Here is a 6,066-nt window from a genome sequence, read left to right as displayed (position 1 = left end):
ATCACTTAATCTCCAGGAGCCTCAGTTTCCTCCTCTGTGAAGTGGGGATATAATAGCGCTCATATATTTCTTTTCTTCTTTCTTTTTTTCTTGACATGGAGTCTCACTCTGTCACCCATTCAGAGTAGAGGATTAGAGCTGGCACAGTTACATAGTGCTGAGATTGCAGTGCTGTTAAAGATTATGACATCTTTAACAGCTGGAATGCAGTGATGCGAGCTCAGCTCACTGCAACCTCTGCCTCCCAGGTTCAAGCAATTCTCCTGCCTCAGCCTCCCAAGTAGCTGGGATTACAGGCATGCACCACCATACCCAGCTAATTTTTGTATTTTTAGTAGGGATTGGTTTTTGCCATGTTGGCCAGGCTGGTCTCAAACTCCTGACCTCAGGTGATCTGCCTGCCTTGGCCTCCCAAAGTGCTGGGATTACAGGCGTGAGCCACCGCGCCTGGCCTGCTCGTATATTTCTTAGGGGTGTTGTGAGTGAGGGTTAAGCACAAGAAAGCATGTAGAGCCAGAATTATGGTGCCTGGCATTTAGCAAGCACTCCGATGTGAACTTTCTCATAATATGGCACCCAGGTTTGTTGAGTGAAGATTTGCCCAAGTACAGCATTGCTTAAGAATGAATTCAAGCTCACCTTTCTTTTTCTGCAACAGACTAGACATGCTATATTGTGTAGCATTTATACAAAATAAACTTCAGCTTAGGTCTTTTTCAGCTGTAGATTTTGTTCCTGAAAGGGGATAAGAGGCTCTCCAGTAAGGGCTGCATACACGATGCAAGAGGACCCAAGCCCCCTTTATGGTTATTACAATAGATGTGGACTCACTGAGCTGGCAGCTATTAAAATAAACCTAGGACCAGGCATTAATGATCAGAAAGCAAGAAGTGGTGCCTCCTGCAATTGGGTAGCTGACATAGATGAGGTGGGGGGGTTTTTTTGTTGTTGTTCTTTCTATTCTTGTTCAATGATTTTTGAAATTTAATTTAAAGACAAAGTGGTTTTAATCTCGCCAAGCTGTGCAGGATAGTGCTATAGAATTCATTATGTCCATTATGCTCATGCGAACGTTGATGGTACACAATCTTAGCAACACCCTAATTTATGCCGTTGTTTTGTTACTATTCAATGCATAACAGGATCCGTGAAGCCTGATTCCAGGTGAGAGAGCCAGAACACAGGTCAGCTTGTGCACAGCCGTGCTTCCTATTCCAAGGCCCTCTGCACTCAGTGACTGGAAGCAGCGTGCTACGGGCGCTCCGGACCGCCGGAGAAAGAAACGAGGGGTGTCTTCCCAGAGGGGCAGTTTTCGTGAATGGTAAGTCATTTAAACCATCATTTTTGTATCAAAAGAGATGCAGAGATGCTAGACAGTCTATTAATTTGAATGCATTTTAAAAACATAAACTGCAAAGAGAGTTGTGGTATACAAGGGCCATTTCTGGCACTGCCCCCAGACTCCTGGGGAAACCAATTCAGTCTCCTCTGCCATTATAGATACTTCAGGAGAAAAATTTTTTAAAGTACTGCTGTACTGTATCATAGATTTTCAAGCATCCGTGTTACTGGGGTAAATTCTATTTCTCCTTTGAAGTTTCTGAACATAGTATTTCTATTTTGCTTTTGAGGTTTTTAATAGTTAACATCTGTACATGGTAATAAAAGTCAAATAGTAAAGAAAATATGTAAAATGAAAAGTAAACATCTTCCTGTCCTGCATTTCTCATCACTAGTCCCCTCCTCAAAAGTCACCGTTATTAGCAATTTCTTGGCTATCCATCCCCCCAAAATTAACGCATATTGCTGTAACGGCCGCTGATTTGTTTTATCGGTATCGTATTCTGACCACCTGGATTCAAAATGGCATGATTCTTTTAGAACCGAGTCAGACTGTGGAGTACCAGGACTAACGGAAGCTGTCGGAGGCAGGAGGGCAGGGAAAGGGTAGCTTCTGGACTCTGAGCAAGGATTTCTAAGTGTCACCGTTTATTAAAATCCTAACCTGGGTTTTTTGTTTGTTTGTTTGTTTGTTTGTTTTTGCTTTGCCAGGGGGAGGTTAGTTTTGGCCGCTGAGTGACCTGGGGACAAGTCACTTCTAACATCAGGGTCTTAGTTTCTTATCCTCGAATGGAGAAATTTGGGGAAGAGACAAACTCTAAAGTCCCTTCTAGTTAAGACTTCCTCCAGCTCCATCATTTTTACAGAAAGCAGAGCCGGTGAAAGGACTGGGATTAGGTGATTTAATCCTTTCAGAGAACGTTTTAAAATATCTAACACAATCGTAAATGAATAGACTCTGACTCAGAGCAGTCATTTACAGACTGTGTGAGTGGGTTGGCATTGGCAAGTAAAATTACAAATGTAAAGATTTACATTAATTTCAGGACCAAGAAGCTGAGCAACAAATTACAGCTCAGTGTTTGGGTCAGAGGTGCTCTGATTTACCTCAAAATAATTAACATCTGTCTTCTCAAAGCCTCATCTTATTATGTGTAATGTGCACTTCCGTATGCAGGTTGAGATTTATTTGAACAACAAATATTAGGCGCTGCAATTTTGGACACAAAAATGCCTTGTGTTCCACTCCAAATGTTTGGAGGAGCTTTCCTATCATTTCAGCCATTATTTGCTTTATGTGCAGGTGAACAAGGTCAGATGCATGGTGCTCTTCTTAGCCAAAGGCTTAAGAAAGCCTTTGGTATCCCGGCAACAAATATAAACAGTGTTCAAGCGACAGATTGGGCAGTTGCTTTCACTGGACCCTCATCAGAGACAAAACTGAGTTAAATTAAAGGAGTCTATTAATCCTTGGCTTTTCCATGACTATCAGGGAAGGGGATAGTGAAAGGAGGGAGTTATTTTGATGGCGAGCATCCATCCTGGGATTTCATTTCCTTGGGCAACTTTCGTAACATGGGGAGGCAATTTAGCACTGTTGAGATTTTAGAGAACATGCCGAATTTGATCACATGGCATGTTACACTGTCTCTAATGTTTTCAGTCCCAGAATGGAGATGGTTATGGTTGCAAAGACATAACCAGAATAAAGTATCAGTTAAATAGCTGTTGACTGGTAACTTCTGAGGGCCTCGCGTTTGGGAATGAAAAGGAAAACTCTTCTGTCTAAATGAGCTCCAATAGCCGGTTTGGCAAGAAACAGAGACATCTCATGGGCAGAGGCAAAGGCAGATGTACTGTGGAGCTAAGGATGCTTCCCTTTTGAAGCCACCCTTTGCATGGGCCCCTCCCAAGCCCTAACCACGGATTCATTTGGTCATATGGTTTGGCAACATTTTCAAAAGATACATTTTGTGTTTTTAAAAAGAGGGAGCCAAAACCATATAAGCTGACACTTCCACAAAACCCAGATTCACTCCTGCCCATGGAACTGGAGTAGATGAAGGAATTTGGAGGCAGCCCTGTACATCAGGGAGAGGTCTGGGGTTTCCTCACCACCTGACCTCCCTCAGAGCACACCACTCCTCTTCTTTCTGATCAGGACTCATGAGAAGCTTTGAGGCTAGAGGTCTCATTTTCAAATACCAAACTTTCTTACTTGACAACAATTCAACTTTTACTTAACTGTTTTGTGCCTTAGTTTCCCCATGTGGAACATGGGGATAACATTAGTACCTACCTCATAGGAATAGTGTGAAGATTAAAGGAGTTAATATATGTAAAGTGCTTAGAACAATGCTAGGCACCTGCTTTACACAATTTTGCTCTTATTATGACTGTTATTGATTTGTTTTTGTTTTTGAGACAGAGTCTTGCTCTGACGCCCAGGCTGGAGTTCAGTGGTGTGAACTTAGCTCACTGCAACCTCCACCCGCTGGGTTCAAGCGATTCTCCTGCCTTAGTCTTCCGAGTAGCTGGGACAACAGGTGCACGCTGCCACACCTGGCTAATTTTTGTATTTTTAGTAGAGATGGGGTTTCACCATGTTGGCCAGGTTGTCTCGAACTCCTGGCCTCAAGTGATCCAACCGCCTCAGCCTCCCAAAGTGTTGGGATTACAGGTAGGAGCCACTGCACCTGGCCCAACTGTTATTGTTTTATTGAAATGCTTTAAATTATTTTCACTGCATTCATGGGAGAATGGTTTAATGGATTTATCCTTGACCTGCAGATTTTCTAAAACAGTCTCAAGAAAATGCTACATATACTATAGAAAGTGGATCACACACACACACACACACAGAGAGAGAGAGAGAGAGAGAGAGAGAGAGAGAAGGTTGTAAAGAAAGAAAAGGACATTTTTGGAATGGACTGAATGAATAGAAACATGTGCTTATGGTGATAATCCTGAGCTCTAACTCAGAGCCCTTATTTTACAACACTGATTATGAAAGAGACCAAAGATCAAAGATAAATCCGTCCTGCCTCACAACCAGACTGCATTGCTCTCCTGACCCAGGGGCCACTGTGTGATCACCAAGATTCTTCTCACAGCTTCCTTTGCTCTTGTAGTATTTCAAGGAAACCATGAGGTCCCAGCCTGATTACCCAACCATATGACTTCACTCCCTAGGGAAAGAAGCGGCAGGGAGGAGAAAATTTACCGAGACCTTTAGAAGCAAAGGATCTCCTTTCACTTTTACAACTAAGTCCAGGGTTCAGGAGTCCATTTATTACAAAAATTGAGCCTCATAGTGGCTTTACCCCGGAAGTCAAGATCAGGGGGTAAAGGCTCTTGGGCTTCTGGGTAAAAGCATGCTGTTTGCCAATTAGGACAGAAAGCTAGGAGTTTGACTACTGAAATTGTGATCCCACTTCGGCTCCATGCTTCTTTGTCTTCGGTCATATCACATCCTGTCACTTGTTAGTGGCTCAGTTTGTCTACCAGGAAACCTGGAAATCGACTTTCCTTGTTTAAGCTACAATATAATTTCTCAAATCTACTGTGGGCTGTGGTTCTTTTTGGAGTTTCTAGGGCTAGACAGATTGAATTAAGTTAAGCCTGCATCTTCAGATTAAACAATCGATACAAACAGGTAACAGTAATTTCTCTAAAACTACAGAATCAAGATCATAGCTCATTATTTTGACATCTTATATGCCAGATGTTGTGCTACGCACTTTACACGGATTAACTCTCCCGATTGTCTCAACAGTCCTGAGAGGCAGGTATTATTATTCACTCCATTTCACAGTTGTGAAACTGAAGCTTAGAGAGGTGAGGTAATGTCCTCTGAGCTATCTGACTCGGCAAAAGGTTTCAAAGAGAACTTCAAGGTGATCCTGTCCAACTATTTATTTTGGGTCATGAACTGTATTAAAATATGAAAGCCGGCCGGGCGCGGTGGCTCACGCCTGTAATCCCAGCACTCTGGAAGGCCGAGGCGGGCGAATCATGAGGTCAGGAGATCGAGAGCATCCTGGCTAACACAGTGAAACCCCGTCTCTACTATCTCTACTAAAAAAATACAAAAAAATAAAATAAAATAAAATTAGCCGGGCACGGTAGCGGCGCCTGTAGTCCCAGTTACTCGGGAGGCTGAGGCAGGAGAATGGCGGGAACCCGGGAGGCGGAGCTTGCAGTGAGCCGAGATCGCGCCACTGCACTCCAGCCTGGGTGACAGAGCAAGACTCCGTCTCAAAAAAATTAATAATAATAATAAAAATATGAAAGCCGAGTAGTTTCAATACCAACGGACAAAATCCATCTGACAAATATTAAGTAGAAATTATAATAACCTCAGTTGGATAAAAAAAGAGATGACAAAAGAAAAAAATATAATAACCAAAGCACTGTTTATAAAGTCCATTTTTAGAGTATGGGTTATTTTCTTTTTTTGGCCAATTTAAGAATTATGGTCATTAAAAACTACTTGACCCTAAAGCTCCAGAGTTAAATTCGATTTCATTCACATTTCTATGGCTTTTCCAAGACAGATCCTCCTTTTAAATGACGGCTCTTCACAAGGAATACTGAGCCTCTCTCTAAGGTTACAAGCCTGAGGCTGAGGTCATTAGGACTTTGGGTAAGGCCCATACCAACTAACACAACCACAGGAGGGGGTGGTGTTGGCCGCACCCTTACCTCTAGCCACGGCTGGCTCCC

The sequence above is a fragment of the Rhinopithecus bieti genome, unplaced genomic scaffold (assembly GCF_001698545.2).
Source record: "Rhinopithecus bieti isolate Rb0 unplaced genomic scaffold, ASM169854v2 scaffold_15117, whole genome shotgun sequence".
Classification (NCBI taxonomy): domain Eukaryota; kingdom Metazoa; phylum Chordata; class Mammalia; order Primates; family Cercopithecidae; genus Rhinopithecus; species Rhinopithecus bieti.
Note: the sequence above shows the minus strand (reverse complement) of the source record.